General features: G+C 39.6%; 1 pseudogene across 1 annotated transcript; it reads left to right on the top strand.

Annotated features, from left to right (window-relative positions):
- Positions 1-7276: 7276 nt before the first annotated feature.
- Positions 7277-7754, top strand: LOC308504743 (large ribosomal subunit protein uL23-like; annotated as a pseudogene). Its single transcript has one exon. The product of its transcript is annotated as a large ribosomal subunit protein uL23-like (transcript).
- The last annotated feature ends 11304 nt before the right edge of the window (positions 7755-19058 follow it).

The following is a 19058-nucleotide window of genomic DNA, read 5'->3' as shown; positions in this document are numbered from 1 at the left end:
CATCTCCTTTGCTTTATCCTTCTAGATCTCTGAGCTCCACATCTCATTCCCTGTACTCCCCTCTCACCCTCCCCCTCGTTGCATTTTTTATGGTAAATAATTATGCAATGTAAGCCCACTAGGGTACTGTGGCATTTGTTTTTGCATATTTTTTGGTAACATAAGCCAGCGAAGGATGGTGAATATTCTCTTATTTACAAACAATATACACATAATTCCATTTAACTGGAGATAACAATTTAGGCTGCTTTTTGGTTTAACCTCCTTGCTACTTTAGATAAAGAACCTACACAAGCTTTCATTTGAGCAGGCATTTTGCCTAAAAATTGACCCTTTGATAGTGAGCCTTTTTGGGCAGATCTGCATTCCACTGGTGCCATTAGCCTTTCGTATGCATGTTGAAAAGTAGCATACAGTGTTGGATTTATCCCAATCAGTTTAGAATCTAGCTGAAACTTGCACGGAGTGTAAAAGAAAAAAAATTAAGCAATTGGTCTAAAAATAGGTTCCCCAATTAGATTTTGAGGTTTTCAGTTAAGGGCCTTTCTTGCATTCTGATATTCACTGTAACACGCTAGGTTGTCGATTACAATTTTAATATTGCTCAATTATCTCATTAAATAAAGAATGGACTGACATTGGTTGTGATGAAGAATTATTGTGTCATACTCCGATATATGGGTGAGAGAGTACATTGCCGTATTATAAAGGCTAGCATTGGTCCTTCTTAAATTGTCCCGCCAGGAAATTTATTCACTGGAAATCTTACACATGTCTTGGTGATGTTTATTACTTGGTAATTCTATGTAACTGGCTCTACTTTTATTTAAGATAAGTATATATTTGAAAAGAAAAATATTTCTCTGTAGAGTCCTCAATTCAGTGATGCCTGTGTCTCACTGAACTTTATAAACAAGTGCTGGCTCTTGAATTAGCACATGACTGACTATTCAGCACAGGAACAAAGAAGTGCTAATACCGACCTTCAAAGGTTCTTTTGAAGGTCATACATGTAATACATGGTATAGGCTAGCATGTCACAAATGGCAGTTAATATTCTTTTAAGAAAATGTATTTCCTATAATGCAGATCCATGGAAAAATTGTATCTTTCATATTGGGTCTCTTGTTTTCAAGTTTCTGATGCTCCAGATTAACTGCTATCTCCAACTACTGCCTCCTACTAAAAATGCCACCCTGGCAGCTATGCCTGAATATTACCTGGAATGACTGGCACCTCTGCGTGGTCCATTAACAAAATGTAATATTCGCCATTAATAAAAATTGGGCCACATAGTCATCTCACTCACATTTTCTTAGCCTTTCCATTCTTAACAAGCTAAAAAAGCCAATTTAATCCAATAAGTAGAAACAGACATGTTAAAAGAATGCTTATTTAATATATGCACATGTGCTTATAAACTTTTGTCAACACATGTCCACACAGACCTATGCTTGTGGAAATTCAAGTACCAGGCTGTTTATTAATGGAAACCAATGTCTCCAGAGAAGGCAAAGCATAGTACTAAAAATGAGAAAAGATGAAAAGAATATTTTTAGCATACACAATGTAAAAATAAAAATGATAAGGGAGTCGGAGCTGGGGGACGGACTAGATACACGGGGGAAGGCTGAAGAAACATGAGTGGCTTGTCAGTAAAGCAACCCCAGGCTGCTAGTCCGTGAATCCAAGAAAAATGTAAGAATGGTAATGGACTCACAGATCAAGCTCTATGAATTGAGAGGCCTGTCTTGAAAGAAAGAAGGAAGTGTCTTCTACACACTGTGAGGATTTCAGTAACATCAGGATATGATGAGCTCTATATTTTTTTCTTTTAATAATAATCTGATATTCCCAGGACACATGGGGAAGGAAATGCTTTGGAAAAGGAAGTGGTAATGAGGGGGGATGTCTTAGAAAGTCAGACTTTGGAATGGGTTGGTGGGTTCATGATAGCTATTTAATTTCCGGTCTGGGAGGTTGATTTCTGATTTTGCGTCGTACGAGTGAGATGACCTGTCGAGCTATTTGCTGTGACGTCTGCTGCTTTCCTGCCTGTTTTATCTCCTGGATGCCTAGAATAATCTGAGAGGAGACAACAGAAAGCAAGCATATGTTTAATACAAAGGCTTCATGAAATCTGTGAGCCTGCTGTGCATGAAATCGATGTAATTCATTTACTTTTTAAAGCGGTGATGATACACTCTTTCCTCTGGATGACAAATTACAGAGCACATCTGAAAAACCCTCTCTTTGGGGAAAACATTCTGCCTCTTTTTTGTTCCCTGAATAGCATCTTTATTATGTATGATGAATAAAAGGGAAAAAAAGAAAAGAAAAGAAAAGTTGACTGAATCGCCCTAAAAAGAGATAAAAAGATAAAAGCTGATTTGGATATGTGATTATAATAATTAGCACCAAAATAATACATATACTGTATATGTAGCATTGAGCTACGAGAAGCAGTCCTTTCACAGTTTTTGGCTACTGTGTAAAATCTGAATTATGGCTAAGTTTTATGGTCTTTTCATGATGTTGGGACCAGAGACTCGAACTGGTGAAGTCTAGTATGGGGGGGCCTCAGTGAAAGTTTATCTCCGTAGGATCTAATAGGTTAGCTGCATATTGTGTTAGCTCCCTAAGAAATATACCAAGAGAATAGTTTTACTTTCCTCAAACAATGCTTGTACTAGTTATTACAAAGATTTTTTTTTAGTCATTGTAGAACTTTGTTATGATTGCAATGGGACAGATGTACCACTGATGTTTTAATACAATGATATATTGATACTTGCCTTCAAGCTGCCCAGCAATCCTCCTCATCTTCGATTTCTCAGTGTTGTCCCCAGACAACCATTTCAGATACTGTCCCTGTCTCCTAAAAATGCCTAATATCTCTCCCCTCACATAATTATCTCTTTCTCTAAAGAAAATCAAGGTCATGTAACCTGACCACCCTCATGTGCTCTTTTCTTTAGCTTAAATTATCTCCCCACTGGATACAAAATCAGAGGAAGAGAAAGATCATCTCTCCTCTGAGCCAAGGCCTTTTGTCATCTGCAACTTAGGTCCTCTTTCTACCTGCCCCAAGGGTCTTCTATGTTTATCATCTTTTTTTATAGCATATGTACTTCCTACCAACCTTTGAGCTTTTAGGAATTTATAGGTCCCATTTAACTTGGGGAAAACATTCCTTTGGTTCAAATATTCATTCATCATCATTCATCCAGGAAACATTTGTTGAATACATATGTATCACTTAGTGTTGGTTGGTTACGAGTGACAGAAATAAGCACTGATTACCTTGAACAAAGAAGGAATGTATTGGAAGGCTATGAAATAACCTATAAAATGGGTGGGAAAGTTCAAGAATCTGGTTTTAGGGATGATATAGGCCAGAACATCTTAGGAGAATCCAGGTGGCAAGAACTAAAGAAAAATCTCTTCTGGGATGAATCGACTTTAACCACCCTCAGATTTTCTTTCACTTTTTCCAGAGTTTAAATTCCAGGAGTGACTGTCTGATTGGCTTGGGACACAATCCCATCCCTAGACATGAGAAGGGTGGGAAATCTGGATTGACAGTCTCACTACGACTGTATCCAGTGTGTGTGTGGTGGGTGAGGGGTGGGTGTTTCACGATGCTATTGCCAGGAGAAAGAGAATGGGTATCACTGAGTCAAAAACAGTGACTAGCGACTGTAGCCTACAATATGTCAGGTAGCCATCATGCTAGTCTTTAAAATGGAAAGTCAAATAAAGGAAAACTAACATGTATTAAAAGGACAATAATATGATAAAAGTGGTAGAATTGAATGTGAATTTGTAATAATGAGTCTAAAGATGAAAAGATATTGTATATATACCATGAGCTATATATAGGAGAAATAGTCCCTTTTCATGTTTTGGCAGAAGGAATACAATTGCCAAAGCATGAATTATGGCCCAATCCCACCATCATGTCCCAAAGAGAAGACAGACTGGATGGAAGTAGTTCAAGATGAATAAGACAGATCCTATCCTCATTGAGATTATAGTCAGTGGGGAATCTAGTGCAGGAAGAAAATTTTAAGAAAATATACAAAGCTATTGGTACGGGACACTGGGAAGGTGCAACTGCTCTTAGGATGGGCTGGCTCTGAGGAGGTTGACAGGAAGAAAGAATATCTCAGTTGGAATTGAAGGTGAAGTTTTCTGTGCTAGATAGAATGGTGCAGTAGTGAGGAGGGCATTTTAGAGAGAAGAGCTGGAGGAGAGGCAAGTAGGTGAGAAAAATGTGTGAAGAGAACTGTGGTGAGTGTGTGGAGGAAGGATCTGAGAGAGCGAGGGTTGGAGGTAGAGTGTCTGGGCACTGTTACAGCTAGTGAGGGCCGGTAGGATGAGGAGTAGGAAATGCCAGTTGGTGTGGGTAGGTAGGAAGCCAGTGGTGAGCTGACAAAGGGCAATTTGAGTAGAGCGGGGCAGGTGGAAACCAGATGTAGTGACCGAGGAGTGAATTGGAGGGAAGGAGGTTGACAGGAAATGGAGGCTACTGTGCAGAGGGGTGTAGGTGAGAAGGAACAAAAGCAGACTGACTCACAGCTGGACAGGATTGTGGAGCGAAGGCTTTGTTTTTATACGCGGCAGGGATGAAGGCGGTAGAAAGGGAAACGTGATGATGTAGAGGGAGAGTGATACAGATTAGAGGGAGAGAAAGGAGTGTTAGCTTTAAAGAGAAGAGATGACATCCTGTGATACTGGGGTTCAGGACATAAGAATAGGTGTCAGTACATGGAAACTCTGGGTAGGAGGATGAGGACATTGAGGGAGGCTTTTATGGACAGTCTCAGTAGGAGACTGAATATACTTTGGAATTAAAAGATAACTTGGGTCCACATTTTGGTTCCAAAATCTAATAGCTGGGTGACCTTTGGAAAGTTACTTAACTACTCTGAGTCTCAGTTTCCTCACTTGTAGAATGGAGACATTAAAAAAAAACTACTTCACAGAATTGTGGCAAAATTAAAACACTGAGTGTTGTCCCTGACACCTAGTAAGTACTTCGTAATGGTTTCTATTATTAGTAGTAGTATAATTATATATGAACATAGGATTAATGAGTCGTGTTGTAATATACATGCTCTCATGTTTAAGAGTAGACTCTGGAGTCAGTGAGTTCCAGCTCGGCTGTGTATCATGTATGTGACCTTGGGGATGATAATAGTATCTACCTTATAGTGTTATTGTGAGGATTAAATAAATCATATAAAACACTCAGTGAGAATTCTGTGTTATTATTAGTATTTTTGTTTTTCTTTTTCAAGATCCAGAACAGTGCTCTTCAGTCTACATTGTTATCTCTGTTTTGTAAGGGTTGACTCAAAGTTCAGAAGAGTTAAATGATTTACCTAGTACCAGATAACTAGCAAATGACAGAGTTGGATTAAAACCCAGATTCCTTATGTCTCCACATTCTATCCACTTGGCATTCAATGTGACTTTTGGACTACTCCCTACCTTTGACCTTTAGCCACCCTTAGTGCCTCTCAATTTCTCATCATCACGTACTCTATGAGTTCATGTTGACCATTAGCTTCCAGAGTTATCCTTGGTTCTACCTCACCAACTTTTTGTCCTGCCTTTATGACCTGCTGCTCAAGCTCCAGCTACTGACAGTCTGTCTGTGTGTGAAGAGGCATAAGGGTAAGTACAAATTTGTTTCACCCTAGGGTTGTTCTACAAGTGCATGATGCAGGTTGTAAATACTTAAAGCGAGAGAGCACACCATAATGCCTCCACACACCAAGTGTTGCATTGTTTCTGTGAGTGTAGTAAAGAAATTGGCCCTGGCCAGTTCCAAAGCTGCTGCCCATCTGTGCATGCTCTACCTGCACACGTCTGCATTTCTGTCTCATCAGCACAGCCAGTTTTACTACAGCACAGTTCGGCACATTGGAAACACCCAAAGGCTTACCTTTTGGATCGTAGTATGGATGCTCGATGATAAAAGTCTGACCCTGTTTCTGCTCTTGTAGCGAATCTGATGGGAATCTCAGTTCCAAGTGTTATATAACATCATGACCGTTTTTTGATGTATTGTGGTGTGGTGGACAGATGTACTTAAGCGTCAACACCCCGAGTATTCCAAACTACCCTCGTTCTTCATACCCGGATTAGTAGAGAAAGGGCCTTCTGTGCAGTCCAGCTTTACCATGTGAAAGAACACGTATGAAAAAGCAGATTCTCCTTATTTAGAAATGAAGTTCTTTGGGGTCAGGTTTTATTTAATTTAAATACACTTAGGTTTTACACTCAAAATGTATTCCCACTCCATGGCCTTAAAGAGTCAAACATTAAAGATTGAAAGAAGAATTCCAATAGTATTTTAAAACAATTAAGCAGCAAAATGTCAATATTTGGACACCTCAAAAGAAAATATTTCTTTTAATGAGTGTTAATGTAATCACAATATACCACAGGAAGGGTTCATACGGACCACTGAATTCACTAATATTTTAAAGAAAGACAGTTTTAGGTCAACTGTTGAGGAAATGTTTTATTTCAAGTAGGAATAAAAGGGGTTTATATACAAATGAAATGATTTTACAATATGGGAAGGATTTGGGGGAAGCAGAAAAAAAAACAAACCCCTCAGAATCAAAAATGTTGAACAGGGAATGTGAAGGAAGGGCAGAATGAGAGGAATGAAAGGAAGAGAGTGATTTCTGAAAGGACTTTGTTTCAGATCTTTGCTTCTTCAGGCTGCAAATTCGAAACTTCTGTAGGCAGTAAAGGGGTTCTTACAGATAGCCCAGGACCGCCTTACACATGAGTGTGAACTTCACAAAACACAGGACAAGGGAAACCACAAGATGATGGGGTAGCAGAGCAGGGGACCTGCCACATGCCAAGGGCAGAGCAGACACATGCACAGAGGTCACCCACACATGTACCACACTGAAGGTTTCTGTGACAGTTATCTCAAACCCATAAGATAGGTGCTAGTTTTAAGCCAAATTTGCTAACCTGGTGGCCAGAATTCTTTGGCATCCCTCTGTCACCAGCCAGGAATTTTGGCGTTCATCAACCTTGGGCTATAGAGTGGGTAACTCTGATGGATTACATAGTGTCATTAAAAAAGGATAAGAATACGGTGCTTGTATATTCTTGGAAAGTATGCTAAACTAGCATCATTTGTGAGAAGAAACATTGAGACAACAGGCTTATAAAAGTATTGAACAAAGGAGGAAACTGGAGAAGAAACTCAGGTGCCAAAAAAGTGAAGAGATGGCTTTTCACGAAGATGGCGCCGAAAGCGAAGAAGGAAGCCCCTGCCCCTCCCAAAGCCTAAGCCAAAGCGAAGGCTTTGAAGGCAAAGAAAGCAGTCCTAAAAGGCGTCCACAGCCACAAAAAAAAAGAAGATCCGGACGTCACCCACCTTCCGAAGGCCCAAGACACTGCGGCTCCGAAGGCAGCCTAAATATCCTCTGAAGAGCGCTCCCAGGAGAAACAAGCTTGACCACTATGCTATCATCAAATTCCCCCTAACTACCGAGTCAGCCATGAAGAAGATAGAAGACAACAATACACTTGTGTTCATTGTGGATGTCAAGGCCAACAAGCACCAGATCAAACAGGCTGTGAAGAAGCTCTATGACATTGACGTGGCCAAGGTCAACACCCTGATCAGGCCTGATGGAGAGAAGAAGGCATATGTTCGGCTGGCTTCTGACTACGATGCTTTGGATGTTGCCAACAAAATTGGGATCATCTAAACTGAGTCCAGCTGGCAAATTCTAAATACAAACGTTTTTCACTGTAAAAAAAAAAAAAAAAGTGAAGAGATGTACCAAATGGAACCAACTGTCTAAAGAGATCTAATAAGAGCACTCATTTACCTAGCAAATATTTTTAAAACACTATGTGCTAAGCACTGTACTGGGCCCTTCATATGCAGTGGCAAGTCAGAGACGCATAACTCTTGACCTCATGGAGTGTACAGACAAACCAGTGACAGCGAAGTTTGATCTGTATGCCAATGGAAGATGACACCATTACGAGGCAAAGAGCAAGAATAACTAACTGAGTTTATGGTGTCTCAGGGCTGTGACACTTAACTGATCACTGAAGAGGAAAAGATAGCCAGGCAAAAACAAGCATACCTGGAAGACAGAAGGGCTAAGACCTAGAGAGCACCCCACAGGCCCGCACCCCACAGCTCACTGGAGAAGTCGGCAAGAAAGGTAGGCCATTGTTAAGACAGGAAGTGAAGGATCAGAAGTAGCATTTATTGCGTACCAACTGTGAACCATGTGCTTTACATACAGTATCGTATTTAATTTCCAATAAGGCAGATTTTGCTTTTATTTTACAGATGAAGAAAAAAGAAGTACAGGGAGAATAAGTGACCTGATCAAGGACACACACACGCAGCTTAATGCCAACTCCGTCTTGAACCCCAATTCAACCATTGCAGTCCCTTAACCTCCTGCTTCCCACTATCCTACCCTATCTCCCCTGGAATTCTGGAAACAGCAACCTACGGCATAAAGAGGGCCATTTAAATTACAATCCAACTAGGTCTTAACCTTTAAGTAATACCACATCTTTCTGTGGAAAAGTTTCATGTCTGGTACATAATCACTCAACAAATGAACTGTAGGATTCTGGAGTATATGCAATAGGGAACACAATGACAGTAATATACTAGAAAGCAAATGGTCTTTAGTTTTTTTGGATCTTCAGCATATCACCTCATCTTTAGGCAAATTTCCTAAATCCAGATGAAATAGCCTGTTTTTGCACTCTTGTAGAATTCATTGCTTCCTGCTCTGTTCATCTGTTCATATTTTGTAGTTTTGCACAGGTCTGCGTCTTCACTAGCCTAAAATCTGTCTCACAGACTTATTTAGAAGAGAGTGAGATTATGTATATGTAAATTCCTACTCCTACTGTAAACTACACACTACAGTCAGGGGCATGCCATCTGTATTAGTTGAATGCAGAAATGGTGGTTGACTAGCCACCTCTTAGGAGAAAATATTGCTCATTTGTAGCACTAGCATATTTCCATAGTGTAAGTGGTCCCCTAACTTTAAGCGAACAATGTGTTATCACTGAGTGTGGATTTGGGAAGAGAGGTGCCAGAGCATTCCTTTACCTAGCTTTCCATTGGACATATACGCTAGGTGTAAATAACCTCAGAGGCATAGAGATGTAGTAAGATAATCAGAAAGTGCTATATTTTGAGTACTTGTTACCTTTCATTTCAGTGTCATTTAATTGCAAGCTTATGTAAATTAATGTTTTAATAATGGCAGTGTTTAATAACTGTCTCACAAAATTCCTGAGAATTTAAAATTGGCCTTTCTGAGCTGGTAGCAACTGGCTCCAGCACACCACTGACTCATGACCGTCTGAGGCAGGAACTTTTGTGTTCATCTTTGAGTCTTCCGTGCTTAATATATGGCCTGGAATTCAGAAGATGTTTAAGGCATCCATAAATGATGCATTAGAAAATTAACATATGCCAATATAACACCAAATGACTGCTGCCTATGAAAAAGACCTTAGATATATCCCATAGCCTCTCTTGGTCTCTTGGCCTGGTTTCTTCATCTGTAAGGCAAGGGGCTTGGATGAGTTAACTGACCTAACGCTACCCCCCAGCTCTCCAATTCTATTATGCATGTTCTAATGACCAGAAGCAAATTCTGAGATTATGTCAACTGTTTTCTTAGCTGTATGCTTATATTGTGATGACAACATTATAACTATCTCATTTAGGACTCAAGCACTAAGTGAATGAGAGATTCAGAATTTATTTACTTTATCTTGAGCAGAAATGAAAGCTACTTAATTTGCTTTGGTTTCCTGCTGAATCATTAGAATATTTGTCTAGAGTTGGTGTAAAAGAGCATCATCATGTGCTGTTCTGCATTTGGATTTAATTTAAAAATGACTGTGATAGAAAAATAAAAACAGAACTGCTTCATTTTCAAATGTTTCATAAAGCTTCAATGCTAAACATTTTGGAGCCTTGAGCTTAAGATTAATTTTGCCAAGCATTTCCTTTGAAGGGGAGATCAGAATAAGCACTAAAGATAAAGTCTTTCACAGAATTTAAGCTCTGTTCCTAAAACTTACCTGATCCTAGAAGCCCTGGTCCCTGCAAAACACAGTAACACCTCATGGAACACTGGTGGTTCATGGAACCCAGTTTGAAAACTGCTAGTCTTGATGCTTTTCTCTCATAATTAGCCATGAATTGGATCAGACATGAATAATGCCTTTACTACCTGTTCATATATGTTGAGTATAATTTTGAAGTTTTATGTTTTCAATTATTAATTTAGAATTCTACATTTTCAGGTGTCATATTACCAAATCCATTAACGTGATCTGTAGTAAAAAGCCAAAACTGATGGTATTTTAGAGTTATGTCAGAGCAAAGGTAGAAAGACTAAGACATTGTCCTCGTCCAGATTTTCTGAAGGGGTTCGGTATAATTTGCTACTTCAGTCACCTTGCTTGTAAAATGAGGCAGGCGGGTTAGAGAGGCCCCAGAGTCCATGATTTATCCCATTAGCCCACGTAACCACTGCACGGGGAGCTCTAGCAGTGGGGAGAATTATGGTCCTAAAGCCTTAAACACATTCACAGAAGTGAAGGGGGAGCCAGAGAAGAGTTTAATTAAGCTAAATTTTCTGATGTTTGAATGTTGACACACTCAGTCATACTTAGGTCCAAGAGAATTTTTTAAAATTTCCCCCCTGGGAGAATAGACTTGATTTACATGGGACTTCTTTCATTAAATTCAGTGAAGCCTGCAAAACTTGCTAATGAAGGAAAATTATGAAGTATGCTGGCTCAATTTACTTGCTCTTTCCATAATAATTTGGCCCTCAAACCATCTTACGTAGACTCGACAGCAATCAGATTTCAAAGAAATCAGCCCCTCATTCTTTAGCTTAAAATTCAAAGCAGCGTGTTTTTCTCTTATCAGAAAGATCGAAGATGTGGTAAAACTAGATTGGTAATTTCACTTCATCGTTAAATATTTAGGTTATGCCAAACATGAGATTTTAACATATTTTTAGAATATTCTTAGATGTCTCCATAGTGCTTTTCAACTTTTCTGAGGCAAGTTACCGCTGTGTCCACTTTTAGGCCTGGAAGAGACATTTAACCGGTGGATGAAATGATTAAATGTCTTTGCTGTTCAGGAATTTGAGATTTTCATGTGTCCCCTTTAATCCGTTCTGCACTTTGCAGTCAGAATGATCAATATTAACGTGCAAATTTTATCAAAACCTTCCTTAAATCCCTTTCATGGGGTCCCAGTGCTCTCAGCATATGATACACTCCTCAGCAAGGCTGGGGGCCCTGAATGGTACAACTGTTATTTGCTACTCTCACCTTGAAGATGTTAGGACAGGCTTTATTTTGGTTGCTGGTTACTCTGTGAAGTCAGTCTCACTCTCAGGAGGTAAACACATGTCGTGCTCATCCACCCACAGCAACTGGGATCAGCAATGGGGACTGGCTTGTTGGGGTCCACGCGGGGGCTCCGGTTGCCTGGGCATCGCTACCTTGAATGTTGCTGGTCTTTCTATCAGAGGGATAAAGGGCCGTGGAGGGCTTCCACCTCAGCAATTAGGTGCTCTGGCCTGAAAGTGACACTTTTGCTCACAACTGTCTGCCATAACTAGTCGCGTGGCCTCATCCATCTACTGAGAGCCAGGAAGACCACCCTGTTATATGTCCATAGGGAGAGAGCAGGATTGGATATGGGTGAGCAGCCCGAGTGACAACCGGAAGCTTCAGGTCCCCTCCAGATCTACATGCCAGCTCTGTCCTTGTTGTCACTCTAGCATACTCATTTAATAGGTGAGTAGGTCCATTCGCTCAGCCAGTTCACCCATGCCCGTCTCTCATTCATTCCTCTTTTTCTTACTCCCCCTCCTCCACTCTGAGTGGATACTCAGGACATTCTTCTTCTTCCCTTCATCTTCCTCTTCTTTTACAATTCAGGTTTTTTTATTTAAATTTTAAAAAATTGATAGAATTGAGATACTATTTGCATATAATCAAAAGCACAGGTTTTAGCTGTACAGTTTGAGCTTGACAGATACATAGACTTGAGTAACTGCTCCAGCAATTGAAATATAGACCATTTTCTGTACCCTACAAAGTCCCCTCATGTCCGTTTGTAGTCAATCTCCATTCAAAGCAACCACTCATTTCATTGCTATCACCACCGATTGGCCTTCCAGTTCCACAGCTCATAACAGTGGAATTGGATCTGGCTTCCTCTCCTCACACGATGTCTGAGATTCATCTGTGCGGTAGCGTGTATCAGCAGTCTGTTCATTTTATTGCTGAGTAGTATATCATTGTATGGACATACCACAGCTTTTTTCCATTTACTTATCAATGCACATTGACGTTGTTTTCTTATTTTTGGCTCTAACGACTAAAGCTGTTAGGAAATTTGTGTACATGTCTTTTTACAGACATATGCTTTCATTTTTCTTGAGTATTTTAAACAGAATTTCTGGATCTTAGAGTAGATGTGTATTTAACCATCTAAGAAGCTGCCAAACAGTTTTCCACAGTGGTCCTACCATTGTATGTTTCCCACCAGTAACGGATGAGAGCTGCAGTGGTCTTGTCTTTTTAATTTTAGTTATTTTACTTAATGTTCATTGTGGTGTTAACCACATTGGATTCCCCGATGACTAATGATGATGAGCATCTTTTCATGTGCTTATTCACCATTTGCATATCTTTTTAAAAATTAGTTTCAGGTGTAAAATAATGTAATACTTAGACATTTCACCCCTCACAAAGTGATAACACCCCTCCCTCAGTCTGCTACCCCTCTGACATCGTGTATAGCTCTGTTACAATTCCATTGACTCTATTCCCTATGCTGTACTCCATATCCTGTGATTATATGTATGTTAAATAATAGTTCACATTCAATATTATTCAGCTTCAGCTTCAGATGTACAGAGCAGTGGTCAGGCATGTACCCTATCCATGAAGTGGTCTCCCTAAAAAGATATGTGTCCATCTGACACCCTACAAAATCTTTATAACATTATTGATTATATTCCCCAAATTCCCTTCCATATCCCATGGCAATATTGTGGCTACCAGTTTGTGCTTTCTAATCCCCTCACCTTTTCCCTCATCCCCAGACCCCTTCCCAACTAGCAGCCATCAGTTTTTTCTCTATATCTCCAAGACTACCCTGTTTCCCTGAAAATAAAACCTAGCCAGACAATCAGCTCTAATGCATCTTTTGGAGCGAAAATTAATATAACACCCAGTCTTATAGTATATATAGACCGGGTCTTATATTATAGTAAAATAAGACTGGGTCATATTAATTTTTGCTCCAAAAGATGCACTAAAGCTGATGTTCTGGCTAGGTCTCATTTTTGGAGAAAGATGGTATTTCTGTTTAGTTTGCTCATTTATTCTGTTCTTTATATTCCACATATACTGTGTTTCTCCAAAAACAAGAGCTAATCAGAAAATAAGCCCTAGCATGATTTTCCAGGATGATATCCCTTGAACATAAGCCCTAACGCGACTTTTGGAGCAAAAATTAATATAAGACCTGGTCTTATTTTCGGGGAAACACGGTAAGTGAGATTGTATGGTATTTGTCTTTTTCCATCTGACTTATTTCACTTAGCATAATGGTCTCTAGGTCCATCCATATCATTGCAAATGGTAAGATTTCATTCTTTTTTATGGCTGAGTAATACTCCATTGTATCAATGTACCACAGTTTCTTCATCCAGTCATCTCCCAAAGGGTACAATTCAGTTTTTTATCACCTCATTCAGGAAGCTTCTGTATTTGTGCCGCATACCTTCTGTAATCTAACATAAACCTTAACACACTATACTGTCAGCACTTCTTCACCTTTCTCCATCTCATAGCAGAGTGTAAGCTCCCTGTCTCCTTCACTGTTATACTCTGAGGACCTTATATGGTGCCTGGCAACGAGTCAGTAAGTACTCAATTTCTGTTTGCTAAGTGCATTAGAAGAGAGTCTTCACACTGAAGAACTTAGCATCATTATGGATATGTGAAATTCTTTTTCCTCTGGTTTTCAGACTGTTGCTTTAGTTAAATAATTATGCACATATAGGTCTGGTGGTTTTATTTGATGAGAACAATTCAGAGAATTAATTTTAGATTTTTGACTGAGAGCGTAGCTAGCCACTGAGGCTAGTGGTATAGGAAATAAGTTTGAGCAGCAGCATGTAAGATTGAGTTTATATTCAAAGTAAAGTATTCTAACTTAATGGCCCTTGTGAACACAAGGCAGATGTCCATCACCAAACCATCTGCTTGTTCTTAGAATTCACCCTTGCAAATAAAGGTACTCAACATAAGCATGTCAGTTTTCGTAAAATACATTATTTTCCTTCTCTGAACATTTAGTAAATAGACTAGAGGAAGAGATAATTATGAACATTTTTTGCTCCTAACTTCACGATCTTCAAAAGAAACTTTTACCTGTGTATCAATGGGAAATTTAAACTCAAAGTAAGAAGAACTCTCTTTCTCATTGCACGATTGATACTGTGTGTGGTTAAATGACATGAGGGGGCCGTTTAGAACACCAATTACTGTCCACTGGCCTGTTTTTCAAATTCTCTTCCACAGTTTGCCAAGTTTCTTAGACAAAGCTCAAGCAGCTCTGAGAATTAACATAAGTGTTAAGGCAGATTCTTAAAGCATAAGCACTAAGGATTTGCTCTAAACCTTACGTGGAAAAATTGCCAGAAAACTAAGGGGATATCAGCGTATAAGCAGAAAGAAACTCTTCGCAACACACACACACACACACACACAGACACACACGTACTTATTTACATATATATTATAAGCTTTGAAGCCTAGAGAGATTTTTACTAGAACATTTAACACTGGGGGAGTAATTTTATGGAAAAGGAACACATCCAACTAAAGGATTAAACAAATAGTCTAATTCTATAAAATACTTTACTCAGATTGTGAGAACCTATATTGGTTTTCCTCAGAACTAGAACTGGGGGAGATTAATAGTAAGTTACAGTAAGGGCTAAGGCCAAAATTTAACATCTGCTGAAGGATAGGTGTCAATTCCACGGGATGTTGGGGAAGAGGAAACCCCTAGATAATCTTCAGTGCTGCTTCTCTGCTTTTTCAACCCAGGAAATGCACACAAGCCCAATAGAGTGGGTGGAGAGCTAGTTTAGCCAAACAGGACTCCCAGGCCTAGATTTGTTGCATTTGGTCAGAGTAATCCTAGACCTGAGGCTATTCTCTGCATAATTACCAAATCCAAACTCCACTTTGTAATGTACCCAAATACTTTCAACTTTGTATGTCATACATAATAATGAATAATTAATTTTGCTCATGAACTTTATGTAATCACTGTATCTTGATATGTAGTAACTTTTGTGTATCACATTAGTTTAGATTATTGTATAATTTTTTAGTTGGTTTCTTGAAGGCATGGAACATGTGCAAAATGAAAACTAAATTTTTCTAACATAGTGTCAGGTATCTTATGAATGGTAAAAACATGTATAAAAATAATGAGAAAAAATTACTCAAAAAATGCCATGAAAGTGCTGAAAAGTTCTCAAGAGTTTATAGATAGCCTAGAATTAATGTTTGATCTGGGGACAAGAAAAGCACGTCAAAAAAGATCTTTCCTAACTGTGAAATTAAACTGAAGGTAATTTGAGAGCTAATATTTATGAAAAATAATACCTAAACTTTTGTTTGAATTATTGTCCTAGCATAATCCTCATCTTGAAGTCAAATATTATCTAAAGGTTTTAACGGAAAAAATGTTCAACAATTTAAATAAACTCTATTGAGCCGGGGAGTGGGACAGGCAAACAACTCTTCTACACAGTGATCAGAAATGGTATAGTTACCTCCTGAAAGGGGTGAAGGAGGTCACTTTCATGCCCATGCAAGAAGGATGGCAGATGGCAGGCAGCTGCCCCTAGTGTTGGAAGTTGGATTCTCACAATTAGAGACGACAGGTCTAGATGAGGTCACTGATTCTGGAACTCTGCCTCTCCCTTTCTTGACTGTTCTGCTAGATAAGTCCTGAGACAGCCAGAACCCAGGACCTAGCTGAAGCTGTCAAATAGGGAACATACATCACAAGGCATCTAAAATGCAGTGTTTTGTAGCTCAAAGGAGTAGTAAAGTTCACTGAACCCAACTCTTTAATTTTACAGATGGGAAACCTGAGGGCAGAAGGGATTCTGTGACTTGCCCAAGCTCACATAAGTAACACAAAAGCCAGACTCTTGACTTCTAGCCCAGTGTATTTTCCGTGACACAACACAACACATGAGTCATCTGAAGAAAGGAGCCTAGAATTATAAGGGTGGGGCAGCAGTTGAGGAGAGATTTAGGTATGTAGCTTTGGCAGAGAGCTCCCTCTTAGACAAAGGGGCCATTCTTGAAAAAATGTCCCCAGTGTTAGCACTCAGAAATGTCAAATACCCATTGGGATCTTTAGGCATCAGGGTAAGAAGGTTCCCTTCTAGGGCAAGAAACAAGCTTGCCCTGGCAAGGATCCAAGCATTGTAGATACTCTCTGTGGGACCACATTCCCAGAAGCTTGCCTTGGCTTGTCAAAGAGAACCCCCTACCATACATGGGTCTCCCCAAGAACTCTGACCTGCATTCCCTTGTGGCTCATAAGAAGGGTGGCTTTGGGAAGGGTGGTGCCTTCTAACAGATGGCTCCCATCTGACCACCAAGTCAGAACCGCTTTTATGAAAAGGCTGCTGCTTTCCAGGGTTTCTGGCATGTGCATTCCAAACAGGATCAAGAACATCTGCAGAACTTGGAACCAGAAACACGCTGAGGTCATGGCCTCTAGGCAAGTGATCAGCAAATTGAGTCACTGAAATCTCTCTTTTATGAAGCATTAGCTGTAGGTCTGGAAACGGCACTTAGGCGAACCCATGTCAGTGGAGTTGACTTCCCTCAGCCCATTTCCCTGGGTTGGGCTTGTACCGGAGCCCAAGTTTCATATGTGAACTTTGTTTTCCAGCTAAGGAATTTAAAAGTATGAGGAAAGAGAATAGTCATGGATTCATGGGGGATGCTGAAACAGGTGGCAGAAGACCCAACCCTAGAGCCCTTACAAATGTCTGTGTTGGGTATTTGGAGGGAATATGTGGGGCACGGGCTTCTCCAAAGAGACTGAGCGACCTGTGGAGTATCTCAATCCCTCGTAGCATGTTTTGCAGTGAATTGAATAAATGTCATGAAGTTGGGACTTTGGTTTTCATGCTCCTTCTTTCTACGGCTGAAAGAAAGGAAAAAAACATGACAGGACACTTAATGTGTATGACACAAATTTGACTCAGAAATGGCTCTTGTAGAAAAGTATCTTTACAGTTAGGACTTAGAATCCAAGATAGTTAGCTTGGCTGAAGATAGCTCCTTGCCGCCAGCACCATTTACTCACACACCAGGTATCAGGTCAGCACATATTACTGTGTGATTGTCTATTTTCTTGCTTCTGTTACCCTTCGATAATTAGGGGCTTTATTCCATAATCCATTCATCCTGTCCTCATCACCTGGCATTGTACTTGTTGAAAGACCAAAAGTAATATTAACAAACTAATAATTGCCAATGATGATTACAATTAAAATAATAATTATACATGTGCAGGGTTTTATATGGAGCTTACAAAGCACTTTCACATATTTTATATCCTTTCAGATATTGAATAAGCCCGTAGAGAGATATGGTTTCCTTTGAGGAAATTGAACATCAGATGGAAGCATCTGCCCATGGGCTGTTCCTGGATGGAACTTTGATTCCAGCCCAGGTCTTCTGACTCCAAAACAGATGCTTTTTATTTTTATTTTTCACAGTTAAGGAGGATGCCTAGATTTCAAAATACAGTGTTTATCAGAGCATAGACTGACCACGTTTGATAATTTTATATGTATACATCGTGAGAGATGGACTTGTATGCAGTCTTATCTTGAGGGTTTAAGTACAATTTGAGAGCAATACGTTTTGTAAGTTTTTAAATGAAGGAGCTTTATAGTAGTAAAGAACCAATTCAAAAACCAAACCAACCAAACAACAACAAAAAAGCAAAGAGACTCTTAAACCTTGAGTGAGGAAATTCTTGAGCAAAAAATTGGTTTTTCAGTCCCTATTTTTGATGCTGCAATTATGTCTTTAGACAGATCACTGAACTTTAATTTTTCCATCTGAAAAATGATGGAGTTGAACCAAATGGTGCCTCCTTCACTTTCTGTCTCAGTGTGTTCACGCTGGTATGACAAAAATAGCACAGACTGGATGACTTAAACAACAGACCTCTATTTCTCACAGTTCTGAAGACTGAAGTCCAAGATCAAGGCCCCAGCAGATTTGGCGTCTGGTGAAGGCGCTGGTTCATAGATGGCCATATTCTCACTGTGTCATCACATAGCAAAAGGGCAGGAAAGCTCTCTGGGAAATCTTTTATAAGGGCACTAATCCCATCCATGAGGGCTCCACCCTCATGATCTAACCAGCTCCCATTTAAAGGCCCCACCTCTAAATACCATGACATTAAAGGGTTAGGACTTCAGCATATGAATTGAGGGGGGGGCACAAACATTCAGTCCATAACACTTGCCATGTCAAAATTCCATGCTTCTGTGATTCTAATTATAAGAGTTGGAAAGTAAGCCTTTAATTATAGCTATACAAATCATAGCACTCATTTCTAACGGGGGAACTTCCCTTCTCACCTGAGTAGAGAGTGACTGAGATTTATCTGCTTGTTAGGACACAACAGATAAAGTTCTCCATATACAAAATGGTTAAGAATTAGAAGGCAGGGTTTGAAAGGTCACTTTTCATCAGTCCATAATTATGGGAAAATAGAGAAACTGGGGACATGTTCCTCAAGCATTCAAAACTCACACCCTTAACAAGTTTTCTCAAGCCATCTTCCACAGATTTCCACAGATGTTCAGGACATGGTCAAGTATATTTGGTAAAACTGCACTAAAGATCAT

The sequence above is a fragment of the Rhinolophus hipposideros genome (assembly GCF_964194185.1).
Source record: "Rhinolophus hipposideros genome assembly, chromosome: 11".
NCBI lineage: Eukaryota > Metazoa > Chordata > Mammalia > Chiroptera > Rhinolophidae > Rhinolophus > Rhinolophus hipposideros.
The sequence above is the reverse complement of the archived record's forward strand: the minus strand, read 5'-3'. Positions and strand labels throughout refer to the sequence as shown.